Below are 14,249 nucleotides of genomic sequence, written 5' to 3' on the forward strand. Positions count from 1 at the left end.
GTATGTTTTCTCCAGTGGGTTTAAATAATAAATGCTCCTATCACAGCTCTGGTCAAGTTTCCCCTCTGGACCCTCACCAGGATGCTGTGTTTAGACCCACTCACTTGGCCCCTGTGCTTTTAAACTCCCCTTGGTTGCTGGGTAAGTTCCAGCACTGTCTCTATATTTGTCCTCTCTGGCATACTTCCTAAGCACAGCTTCTTGGTCTCTACCCCTCCTGGGACTGGAACCTTGAGGCTTAGCTGGCTTACATCAGTGCCGAACAGCCCCAAGACTGCCCAGTAGCTTAAGCACACCCTTTTCCCAGAGCTCTCTTCTTGTGGACACTAGTGTATAGTTTACCCTGGGATGGGTTGGATCACAGAAACCCCCTTGGGACTGCCAAATGATGTGCCAAGACTACTTCTGCCCCTGCTTTCCTGCACTGGCAGCTTAGGACTTCAATGCCCTGCCTGGTTTGAGCCAGCCCCACTAGCCTGCTGCAAACCCAGACCCAGGGTCTGAACCACGTCCCCTAACAGCTGCAGACTTAATTGAAAGCAACTTACAGAAGTGTTCCTGTCTTTAACACTCAGATGTCCAACTCCCAATGGGGTCCAAACCCCAAATAAATTCGTTTTACCCTGTATAAAGCTTATACATAAATTGTTCACCTTCTATAACACTGATAGAGAGAAATGCACAGCTGTTTGCCCCCCACCCCCCGGTATTAATACATACTCTGAGTTAATTACCAAGTAAAAAGTGATTTTATTAAATACAGAAAGTAGGATTTAAGTGGTTCCAAGTAGTAGCAGACAGAACAAAGTGAATTACCAAGTGAAATAAAATAAAACATGCAAATCTAAGCATAATACAGTACTGAGTACAGATAAAAATCTCACCCTGAGAGATGTTTCAATAAGTTTCTTTCACAGACTGGATGCCTTCCTAGTCTGGGCTCAGTCCTTTCCCCTAGTACAGCCTTTGTTCCAGCTCAGATGATAACTAGGGGATTCCTCATGATGGCTACCCATCTTGTTCTGTTCCACCCATTTATATATCTTTTACATACGGCGGGAATCCTTTGTCCCTCTCTGGGTTCCCACCCCCTCTTTCTCAATGGAAAAGCACCAGGCTAAAGATGGATTCCAGTTCAGGGGACATGATCACACGTCACTGTAAGACTTCATTACCCACTTGCCAGCACACATGTATACAGGGAAATTTACAAGTAAAACAGCGCCATCTGCAGACAATTGTCCTGGTTAATGGGAGTCATCAAGATTCCAAACCACCATTAATGGACCACGCTTTGCATAATTACAATAGGCCCTCAGAGATATATTTCATATTTCTAGTTTCAGATACAAGAGTGGTACATTTATACAACTAGGATGATCACACTCAGTAGATTATAAGCTTTGTAATGATACCTTACAAGAGACCTTTTGCATGAAGCATATTCCAGTTACATTATATTTAAACTCATTAGCATATTTTCATAAAATCATATAGAATGCAACGTCACATACCCCTTCAGGGATATGTAATAGTTGAAGCAAACAGACACAGACTTTGCAAAAGGATTTCTAAAAAACAATCACTCTTTACTTTAGACACCACGAAAAAAATAGAGATCCATGTAAGATAAGAAACACTTATATGCAATTCCCTGCATCGTTTTCCTTATCACTCTTGAACAACTCTTGAGCATTTTTTTGGGATTTGATCCGAGCCCTTTAAGGGGTCTAGGATTCTCCCTCTTTCCCTTCTCTTTCTGTACAGTATTGCCTTCTAGTTCTAGTCTCTTCTCCCTTTCTAAAATAGTTGGTGAGAGACTTTTCCTTATCTAAGACTTTGTTTCCGTTATCAATGTCAAAATCCCTATCTGGTGATCTGTCATTTGGTCACCACCAACTTGGAGTCCAAACATGAAAACTGGCCATGGACAGTACCCCAGTCTTTGTCCAAGGTGCTTCTGTTTGAATGGACGATTATCAAGGTTTAACAATCCTCCATTGTTAGCCCTCCGCTAGGTGGAAGAATTTCTCCTGACACCATCTTGGTGTTCCAGGCACAGGGTGTTCAGTCAGGCACAGATCAGTCTTATAATCAAATGCTGCCCAGAAAACAAAATGGAATTTGGTAGTGTGATATAGATACACACAGAGTTCATAATATCAAACAGAATCCATAGGTTGTATGCAGGCCAATTTCCCAGCTCCATAATCTGTATATGACACCTTCAAAATAGTCAGTGATTTGTTTGTGAAGTTTCAAGCTGGGTAGGAGACATAGGGGAGACATAATATGAAGGGGCATATGCATAAAAGTCTTGACGATGTGAACTAAGGTAAATAATGTGACGTAATGTAGGGCCGGATTATGCTACTGTTGTTCTATACATACAGGACTGCCCTTGAAGACAGGAGACCTGGATTCCATTCCTGTCACTGCCATTGGTTCATTGTGTGACCTTGGCCAAATCACTTTAAGTATCACAGCCTCAGATTCTCCACCTGTAATGGGTATAATTATATGCACTTTTGTAGATTTGTAGATGAAAAATATTATGGAAGTGCTAGCTATTTTTTATATCTTGAAGTCAATCAGAGTTTTTCCAATAACTTAAATGGGAGCAAAATCAGGTGCATATTTAGTAAATTGTAATACAAATTGCAGGAAATACAAATGCAGGAGACAAGTAAATTCCCTGGGGCTGGGAAGTCTCAATGTTATAACCAGAGAGCACATAATTATTTGAGATTGTGTGTGTGTGTGTGGGGGGGGGGGAAATATCCCTGGCTCCTCCCTACGTCTAAATCATTGAAAATAATGAGTTCTAAACATCTTTTATTGGAGAGAGTGAAATGTATGCTGGGTAAATAATATGCCATTTTCTTTCTTTCTTTGCAAGACACTATTAAAAAAACCCCTTTGATTAAATATCATGATGGGCCTGGCTTAAACTGCCAAAAGCTAGGAAATCAGCATTAAGGCTGGTACTTCATCCTTAACTCATCCCATTGTGCTTGTATTTTTTCCTTCTTAATGGCATGAGTTGAGGGTGGTGCTTTAGCCTTAACTTTGAATTTCCTGGCTATTGTCAGTTTAAGCCAGACCCCTGATGTATTTAAATGCTGAATTTCCTCCCCCCCCCCCTTGTATTTAATGTTATTTTTAACTGAACTATCTTGTTAATCTTGGGAGACATCACTGGAGCTGAAAACCATTCAAGTAATAATAGCTCGACAGCTCACTCCCTGCGGACAGCTCTGCAGAGTCCGTCTGGAAAAGCTCCTATTGAAAGTGAAGTCACTGACTAGCCCCTTTTCTTTAACTTGGTGTGGAATTTTCTTTTAGGGACAGTTTTAGCTGAGGGAGATACAGATAATTGAAACATCAGAGTCAAAACAGGGGACTGCTGCCACACTAATTAAAACAAAGTTTGTTTGTATAAAGGGGGTTCTCCCCCCATGTGAAAAGGGCAAACAAACATGGGGCCTCTTTCCACACAGCGTCCTTTAATCTGCAAGGAGTTATATTTTTAAATATAATTAAAAGTAATGCCCCTTTGTTTATTATACTCTGCCTGCCAAGCTTGAGTTCTGCAGAACCTGCCAAACGTTGACTGTAAATTTAGTATGCTGAGCTGGTTTCCAAATGTAGTCATACTCTCAGAGGGGAGTGCAGGCTGTGATTGTCCTGGATTTGAGATATTAGCCACTTGCTGCTACAGTCTTTCCAAAGAAGAACAGTTCTGAGGAATATATGATGAAACTGGAGTATTATGTCACTTACCTTCGGGACAGAACTGAGCTTTCATTCTGACTGTAAAATGCTTTAATGGGGGGAAAACACTAAAGTTACTCATAGCTGTGAGGAGTAGATATCATAAAGGCTAATGCTAATTCAAGGAATTATGAAAAAGAAAAGTACAAACCTGCCTGTAGCATATACTCCTCTATTTTAATAGCATATAGTGTTACAAAGCACAGCCGAGATGTATTCAATTTAACCCTCATTACCTTTCTCCATGTGATTTACTGGTGTCCACATTTACTTCTAATTAATGAACATTCCTGATGCTGTTGGTTATTTTATTAGTGTCGATGCATTTTTTTTTTTGATTCATCTGATTTACCTTTTCTTAACGGAGATTTATTATTTCAGCTCCATTTCTGGTGATCAGGAGGAAGCATAACTCAGCATAAAAGCAAGCAAAGAGAGCCAGAGGGCAAGAGTCATAAATGAAATTAGAAACCTTAACTCAGGTTTTCTCCAGGAGTTGGAACAAAGGCCCTCTCCGCAGTATGGTTAAAATCCTGCTTACAACAACTGTGTTCCAAATGAAGTGGGACTAAAAATCACAACCTAGAATCCCCTTTGAATGTTTTGGGTGAAGGAGGTAGTAGGGTGGGTGGTTGGATTAGAAGCTCCATATCCAAACCTACTACTCTAGGTGTGGTTCTAGATCAGATCCAACCAGTTTCGGGGTTCTGGTTTGGATGTGGCCACAACCTTGAAAGACCTGCCCATGAAAGCTTGGTGCTGTTAAACATGAACCTGAGTCCTAGCCCTTCTTTAGCTTCTGTTCTGCACACTAATCAGTCTGAGCACTGTCATTGTCACTAGTACAGCTCAAGCCTAGTTTCCCTGACCACTGTAACAAGGTTTTTATCTTGAGATCCATAATCTGAAGCACAATTTGACTGGTACAGATCTCAGCAGGGGGCAATACATTCCAGTCCAAGATGGCCAGGGAAACTACTGTTCATCCTTGTGTTTAAGCATTGTTGTTACTAATAGATTTTTCACCATACAGTGAACAGGACTTAGACTCATGCCTTTTTAAATGTTCAAGCTTCTTTTCCAGTGACTGCATTTAGCCATGCCAATGCAGTCACTGGAAAAACATCCATGAACATGTGCTTTGGGAATCGAGGTGAGTGGCCCACCTCATACCTTGGTATATTTTGCTAGCCACAATGATGCTTTGCTGGTAAAAAGTGGACAAAGGAGAGAACAGTGAGGAGATGTTGTGAGCATACATTTAAAAACCGTCTCTACTGCTCCCACCCCAAAAATCCCAATTATTGGCTCTGGGCAAGATGATGAAAGGAAGGGTATGGGTGCCTAAAATTTCCTTTTATCAGAAAGAGGGGTGAGCATACTGCGGAGATACATCAGACTAAATCCAAACCACTCATGTTTGCCATAATGTTTCTTACCTTGTTTGCTAATTAGCAAGGGGTAGATTGCTCTGGACCCTTGTGTCAGTGCACAGGGGCCAAGCACATTTGCAAACCCTGGGAGGTGCGGGGGTGGGGGTAGAGCAGGGACTGCTCCATCCTAGCATCCCCAGGGTGGTAATCCATTCAAAAAGGGGGTGGGGAGGAGGCAGGGCTACCCCTGAAATCTGCGAAATCTGCTAGGGCTGGGTACAGACAAAACAAGCAGGCTGCATTATCCTAAGCATGGCGTAGCATGCACAGTACCCCAGCATTCCCTGTGTCTTCAGGAAAGACTGTGCCTTGCAATGGGGTGATGTGACTACATTACCCCCATCAAAGGCCAATGCCTTCAGGGCACATTCTGGTCCGAAGGCTTTATTTGTGCATAGACAAAGGCTTTCACCTTCCATCTCCTGTTTGATCCTGGCCTTCCAATTTTGTAGGCAACAATCCTTTGCAACCATAGACTGGTTCAATAAGTACATTATGGTATAACTGTACTGCAAGAAGAAGCAGGAGGAGAAGCTCAGCCCTGAGGGAGAGATCACTTATTGAAACGCAAACTGGTCTTCACTTACAGCACAGGGAACACGGAAAAATACTGGCTCATGACATGTTTTGTATAAAAATCTTCTTGTCCAAATTTACTCTAGTGTGAAAGTCCTTTCAGCAGAAAGCAGAGACCAAACAAAAAATATAGTCACACCCAAATTATCAGCTGCACTAAACAATACCATAGAAAATAAATGTTATCTGTTCTTCTGGGAAAGGGAAGGGAGGAGGGAGGGTAGTATATCCAATAGAACTATCTCTTTGCTCACCTTCTTACATTTTCCACCAATACAGTGTGATCGTGGCTAGCAAAACATCCCTAGATACAGCTCTTTTCCTTGGTGTTAGTAGAACATTGTGTGACAGCTTTCAGTGATGTAAAAGTCTTAACTGAGTCAAATTTTGCCTTTGGGTGCACACAAGCCTCTCCAATGGACTTCACTGGGAATTGCCCACATGCATCAGAGGGGCACTGGCTAGCCATTTGAGATGTCTCATCTTTTTGTGACTGTTGGAAAGATAAGGAGAACATCATTGACAATGTTAGCAACACTGGACTGTTCCGCTTTGTAATTCTTAGCAAGGATATCTTCATTTCAGACCTCTGTTACTGAATAGGGTTGCAGAAAAACACTAATGGAGAAAACATCTGAGTACCCTGATTTAGTGATGTGTTGACACCAGATGGTTCAGGGGTTTGGTTTAGCTTTGTACCCAAACTTTCAGATGCTTATGCTTATCTGATGCATATTCATATGTTTGCCCCTTCCCAATCAGATCCTCCTCCTCATCTCATAATCTTCCCTTTCCCAATAGACCCTTGTTTCCACTACCTGTGTTGTCTTGAGGGAGGCTCAGCTACCATCTACCCCGCTCTGGTGCATCCCCTTTATTTTAGGGGAGGCTCAGAGACCTGCGACCCCTAGCATCATAGTTAGCAGGCTTCTCCCTGAAGAAAATCATATGTTGGAGTGGATGGGTAATAGTCCCTTGAACATCCCCTTGAAGAAGACATCCACTCCCAGAAGAGAGGCACTGACTGCCGCTACAGGGATGGGTGGTGGGTGACAAAAGGGGGAAGGATGACCAAATATTATCACATCTTGAAAGAGGATGTGATTAGAAGATTGGGGAAAGTTTCAGACATTCTTTTCAGTCATACACATAACCCGGGTGACCTTGGGGTAAAGTAGACTAACAGGTTAATGGTGCCTGGGTATAAACAGATATCTGTCCAAATTGTGCAGGAGTTTAGCTTAAGAAAATGGCTTCTCTTTGCCCCAGAAGCCTCACATCCTGTGTGATTTCTTTGAGTGTCCCCCTTCCCATAGTGACGCTTGTGGTAGGGTTTAATAGTTGCCTGATTCAAAGTCCAACTTTCCACTGACTGCAAGGAGATTTACTTGTTTGCTTATTTTCACCTAGTTCAGGGGCGGGCAAACTTTTTGGCCTGAAGGCCGCATCGGTTTTTGTAAATTCTATGGAGGGCCCTCTATCCAACCCCCCTGCTCCCTGCTCCCTGCCCCCTTACCGCGCTGCCTGGAGCACTGGTGGCTGGCGGCGCTACAGCTGCACTGCCCGTCTGGAGCCGGGCCACGCTGCTGCCGCTGCCACCATGCAGCACAGAGCACCGGGTCAGGCTGGGCTCTACAACTGTTCTGCCCCAGGATCTCACAGTCCCGCCGCCTAGAGCATTGCGCCGGTGGCGGAGTGAGCGAGCTGAAGCTGCGGGCGAGGGGGAACGGGGGGAGGGGCCGGGGGCTAGCCTTCTGGGCCAGGAGCTCGGGGGCCGGGCAGGATGGTCCTGTGGGCCAGATGTGGCCCCCTGGCTGTAGTTTGCTCACCCCTGACCTAGTTCTTCCCAACACTGATATGAACTTAGAAGTCATGGAATGGGTTGCTAACTTCACTCCATCATGTGCACTCCCGATTTATGATCTGCTCCCATTAAGATTCCCCCTGACGTTAGTAGCTTAGGGTGAGCCATAGGACTTCCTATCACTGCCAGTAGCCATTCAGTTTGTCTCCCACAGTGAGACAGGTAAAAACAAGAAAGGGAAACAACAAAAAAGTAGAAAATTGTACAAATATTTCTGAACAGCTTTAATCAGAAGATGTATTTAATTTATATTTGTAATGTATGTTGAAGGACTAGTGGATTTTCTTTTAGGCAGTGTCTATAGTAACATTTCCTGTATTTTATGGCAGGGGTCAGACATGGCTTACCCCTGCCCCCCAACTAGCATTTGAACATTGTTGCTGCAATTGTGTAGACACCATCAACAGAGTTTAGCACCTGTTTTGACAAAGTAGAGGCAATCATTTGGGGTGGGGTGGAACCTGCCTACATCAGCAGGCAATAGCATTCAACATTTGTGGGAGCAGCTGGGGGTTATTATTAATTATTATTATTAATAATTAATAATAATTAATAATTTGTATTACCACAATCAGGGCCCCATTGTTTTAGGCATTGTACAAACACATAATAAGAAACTGTTCCTGAAGAGCTTACAGTCTAAATAGAAAAGACAGATGAAGAGCAGGAGAAAGGTAATGTTGTCATCCCCATTTCTTCCAGACAGGCAATGGGGGCACAAGAGGTCCAAGATTAAATAGGACGTCTGTGGCATAACTGAAAATGGAACTGACATCTTGTGAGTCATAGTCCATTGCCTTAACCACAAGCCCCTACTTCCTCCCATTATGAAAATTCTAACACAGGTACCCTGTAGTGGAGGCTTTTGCTGAGATGTAGGGAGATGCTGAATATGTCTTTCAAAGACACCAGCCCACTGCTTATCTTTTGTTGTTGTTGTTGGCATCCTTTCATCTGTGAGAGATGGTGGGAATTGCATCCTATGAGGTAGATGGTTTGCAATGTCTCTTGTGACGGATCTCAGATTGAACTGCTTATCTGGGTACAACGAAAACTGTACAAAGAAATTAAAAAAAAATAATTAAAATCCTAAACACCGTTTTACTCTTGGTGTGTTTTGTACTTCTAGATTGGGAAGGTTTTTCTAATAGTCTCTTGGTAGCACTATTTATATTCTGTTTGTGCACTGAACAAGGATTTGGCTTTGTGGAAACTACATAAGATATATTTGTGTGTACAAACACACACACACATTCTGTTTTTACATGGATATAATCTATTCAGGGGACATTGCTCTTTGGGAAGCCAAGTGCATAAAGCACATGTTATATTTTCTAGATTAAATCCTTTTAGAATTTTTCCTTTCACTGATTTCTTTCTGAACGTTTCTACTCCTGGTTCCTTTTGTAGCTACGCTCGTGCTGAATAAGCACTTTAGGACGAAATGCGGCACTTGCTATCAGTGATTGATAGCAAACATAGCTTCCAGGCAGTTAGGACATTTCATTGACCTCTGCTGACTTTAGGTATTGAATTATAATTCTAAATCAAGCTCAGTGCCAACATTTATTTAAGCGTATGGATTCTGGAACTGTTTGAGTTTAAGGTACTGAGATCTAGATTAGATTCACTTTTCTTCTTGGTTCACTTGGCATGTAAGCAGTGCAAGGTGATGCACAAATTAGACATACATGTCATCTCTGCATGTTGATTGAGTTTGCTCACTTTGCCTTTTGCATAAAAGGCATATTAGAAGCACTAATCCCATTCTAATCCCGACAGGTGCATTAGCTCCAAACTCTAATGTGTGGAAGCTCCACGCCAGCCTGATGAACTTCTGGGACAGTTAAGTTAGCAAGATGCGCCTATGGAGCAACTTGCTCCCTGATTGGAACATGTAGATGTCTAAAAGGGGATGGAGAGTTCAGCTAATGAGCTCCCCCTCCCTTTACTGGATAACTGCAGAGCCTTGCCTCTTTGCCTCTTCTGTGGAGACTTCTGCAACTTTGCATATTTTCTACCCGTGGGGCTGGGGATCGATGGAATTATTATGAGTCCCCTAAAAAGCTAATAAAGGCTGGATTAGAGGCCCCTGCCCTGAGTGAGCTCATTAGCACTAGTGAGCCCATCATTTTAACTTAAAAACACTATATCCAAGTTTTCAACTGGAGATGGATCTTCAGGCAGGTGACCACTTAGCCAGAGAAACAATAAAAGGGGGCTGTCAGTCATCTGGGGAAACCTTTTAATGAAAACCAAGCATTTCTGTCGGGACAGTCTGAATGTCTTAAAAGCAACACTAAACATAACTGCCATGTGCCCTGCAGTTCCCTGGGTGACATTTGCCACTGGTCGGGTAAGCGAGGCCATGTGGCTGCCTGAAACTGGGCACCACAGCAACCGTAGCTGCCAGGAAGAGGAACTGCAGCTTTCATTCTACATCCCAGCTGAATGTAGGCAATTATGGCTGGAATGTGGGGAGGTGTGACAGGGCTGCTAAATAAATGAGCATTACATGAAATGCCTGGCACTGGGCAGTCCTGAGTAAATAAAGAATATGTCCTTGCAAAAGGAGACCTAACCAAGGTCTTCCCCAGCATTCTTGCAAACTACAGAAAGTTCTTTAAGTTGCCAGGAAATGAGTGGTGGAATGGTGAACATTTTTGGCCTTTGATTTCAGTGTTGCCTCAGTTTTGAGACTTGTCATTCATTGCCTAATGTCTCTGCATGTAAAAATGCATATTTACTTAAGTTATAATTTGATTGTCTCAGAGTCTGAAGGGCTCCTTATGCTGCACATCTACTAAAGGCCTTGAGGCTTTCGTGAATGTAGAAGATTCCAATGTAAACCATTCTCCCAAAGTAACTTCCTGGGATTCACCTGAAATATCCCCTGACCTTAGGGTGACCAGACAGCACATGTGAAAAATCGGGACAGAGGGTGGGGGGTAATAGGAGCCTATATAAGAAAAAGACCCAAAAATCGGGACTGTCCCTATAAAATCGGGACATCTGGTCACCCTACCTGACCTAAGAAAGGCTCCACAGCAAATGTGTCAAGAGGATATGTTTGTTCCTAAATTCTTTTTGTGTGAGAGGGAAGGGTTTAATCTCTGCCTTTTCAATGGCCACTCGGTACTAGAAGGGCAGCCAGTTAATGTACTGGAAACGAGACAATATGCAACCAACTTGGAAGCAAGTGTTTACCTGTCACAGACTACTTGGCTAGGTCTCAAGTGAGGGAGAGGAGAGGACACTTTATGCTACTGTATTAGAAGAACCCCCCATTTCCTATATGTACCTACTGTAGAAATCCTAGAGACATGCTTCTGAAACAAGGGGGAGTGTCTTTTTTGGTTACCAAAAGCAAATGGATTATAAGATCTGTAATAGGCCTCATTAAACAAAAAATAGAACTCTTTTCAGTCTTGATAGATTTCAACAGGTTATGACTAAGCCAGGTTGCCCATATGAAGATGCACTCAGAAAACAGGCACTTAGAATCTTACCAGATGAAAATGAGAACCAAGTTGAGATTTTGACTAGTTCTATACCTGGTCAAAAATTAGAAAGAAGTTTGCCAAATTTCATATATTGCTTTTTGGAATTTTGAAACTCAAAATTTCATTGAAATTTCAAAAATTGAAAATTGTTGACCAAATAAATTGCTTATTACTTAATTGCTTAAAATGTATGATTTAACATTTGTATATAGTGGCAGAGGTATTCATGGCATGTTTCTCCAATGCCACTATTACAATCTACTTTTAAGCTCTGTTTTCACTGTGGTAATAACTAGAACCAGGGAGTTTGGCATACTAGTTAAAGCTGCTTCTCTAGCTAGACCAGTTTTACCAAGGTATTTTTCTTTTATGGGGATATTAAGGTTTTATGTAATCACTTAGCCAAACAACCCTTTTTGCAGCATCAGGGATCTGGTTCCTAACCGGGCTAGTAGCTCTGTATTGGTCTGCATGGGTATCTAAACAAGCTTAACTGAAAATGAATGAACCCTAGATGAAGAAAAAACAAAGGTTAAGTAAATGCCCACTTTCCTTTTCTAAACCTAGAGGATGAGGATTTTCACAAAGGACCCAGTTTCTGAGTATGAAGCTTACGGAAGACAGTCCTTAAGTCCTTATTGTTTGAGGACTAAGCCTGTATCAGCTACTATGGACTTGCTTTGGATGGTTGAATATTTACTCTATTTATTCGAGTTAATATCTTTACTTGAAGTTTCCGTATTTCTTGGAAACACATTTTAGCAATACTTTAAACATACTGTATGGAAGAAAAATATTTTTCTTTACTTGTTATATTCTTCACAGGCTTGTATTTATTTATTTCTGCATGTTATTGGATTTTTTTCCTGCAGTTAGGATATTAAACTTATTTCTATGATCATTGTGTGTAGAGATCCCAGCTGAGATTGGGGTCCCATTGTGACACAGAATGAGAGATCCCTGCACTGAAGAACACACTGTTTAAACAGACAGGACAACGGGCCACAGAATCCCCATTTTCCAGATGGAGAGCTGAGGTAAGGAGAGTTTGTGACTGCTCAACATCACACAAGAAGCCTGTGGCAGTATGGGGCATTAAGCAGAGGTCTCCTGAATGCTAATCTACTTTCTTAAATACAAAACTGTTCTTATCCTCTATTTCTATGACAGTATCATTCCTCTTGTCTCTTACACACATTTTAGTCTTTTTAAAATGTTGTATGTGCACTGGGCAGTGGCACTCCAGTTGTATCGTGCACTCACCCTAAGAAATTGTGGTGAACCCAGAATTCTTCCTGGTGCTTCCACTGTAGTGCAGCCTCCTATGTACCCCTTCCTCACAACTGTGTTTTAGGGGCATAATTGCCCCTTTTCTCCTTCATTCCATGGTACCAGGGCTAATGCTCAGGAGACAATAAACTGTCCGGTGCCAGGCTGTTGTGTGGAAGATAAGGAGTAATTTCTTCGGGTAACATTTTGTGTGGGGAGGCGGGGGGGGGGGGGGTGTTAGGTAAAAAGTAGGGAAGGTTACCTGACTCCCCCAATAGTATTTTGCTGGCCCCCAGGTTAACCTGTTTGGTTATTTCCTCCTTACATTGCCCTAACAAGAGCCACAAGGAACTGGTGAACCCTGTGAGACAGCAAGCAATCCCAGTCTGTATTTGATGAACTGCCAAGGGAGTAACCTTCTCATAAAACATACTCGCTGACCTGAAAGATCAGTTCCCTATTTTAAAACACGACACTCTGCATGGAGGCCCACTTCCCAACCCGCCAAATTCCAGGCAGTTTAATGCATCATCAGATGAATCATAGCTGCAAGGTAATAGAAATGGTACTCAGTGTAAACATGCTTGGCCAATGTTATCAAAATATGCACCATCCCTCCTGAGCTAGAACAAATACGAGGTGGAAAAATTTTTATGGCCAGCTGCGTTAGAGATGTGGAGAGCTGACCACGGTCATTGATAGAGTTATTATATTTCTGCCCTGTTACGAAGTGACAATGACCAGAAAGAAAGAAATGGAATGCCAAATAATGTTATCACCAGAGCATCACAGGAATGGATTCAGTTCTAGTAATGGGATGGGGGCTGTGATCTCAGGTAGTATCCAGTAGGGTGCAGCATACAGTTGCATTAGATAAACTTTCTTGACCTTTAGTCCTTGGTAAAATGGTATCCTTCAGTGCAGTAGAGAAAACTGTAGTTTCTTATCCCAGTTGCCTAGTCATTCCTCTGATTACTCTTATTACACAATACAGAATATGTGCAGGGGTCCATACGACTCCACCATACCAGAGAGAAAGAGCTCTTTCTGTGTGTACTCCCCAGTGATATACCCACATCCATAAAGTATATTGTATGATCAAAGCACAGCATATTTGAATGTGTCAAAGATGGGATGTATAAAAAAAGACATTTCCCCCCTTGCACCCTCCCCCATTTACTAGGATTCACATTCCTAGGGAACACTTTAGTATCAGTCTGGACAGTTTGATGTAATCCTACCAGTGTAGCTGAAGCTATCTAGACTCAAAGAGTTATTAGTTGTGAACGTTCATTTTTGTTTTTACTGGTCTGGTGCCAGTAAATAAGTCACCAAAACCACTGGCTGAGTGTCATTTGATAGGAAAAGGCTGGGATCACAAGGAAGCCTTCTGTCTTTTAACAAAAAAAAAGTGCTGAGGTAAGCAGTGTCAAACCCAGCTGCATCAACATGATGGTGGGAAGACAAATGAGAGCTTTCACTGCTGGATACAGGGGATAGAGAGCCCACAGCTCTGAAAAACCTCTTCATATCCCAGAAACAGCTGTCATAACTGAAACTGCAAGGGACTGCCTTTTAAACTACTGGCTTTGATAAGAAGAATTCTCTCTCCAGCCCTTTCTCTAGCACATAAACACACTTGTAGCAACACAGAGCTCATCTGAAAGGTGACTGAAGATTTAAATATCTTTAAAGTTTTCTGTCCTTTCCCTCTCTCTTTTCGTATAGCTGGTTCTCAGCTGGCATTTCTAAAGCACCTATCACCATAGTATCTGGCTGCTGTTCCATATGAACTCAACAATTATCATGTAGTATAAATCTCTCTTGGTT

Source organism: Chrysemys picta, chromosome 6 (assembly GCF_011386835.1).
Source record: "Chrysemys picta bellii isolate R12L10 chromosome 6, ASM1138683v2, whole genome shotgun sequence".
Classification (NCBI taxonomy): Eukaryota; Metazoa; Chordata; order Testudines; family Emydidae; genus Chrysemys; species Chrysemys picta.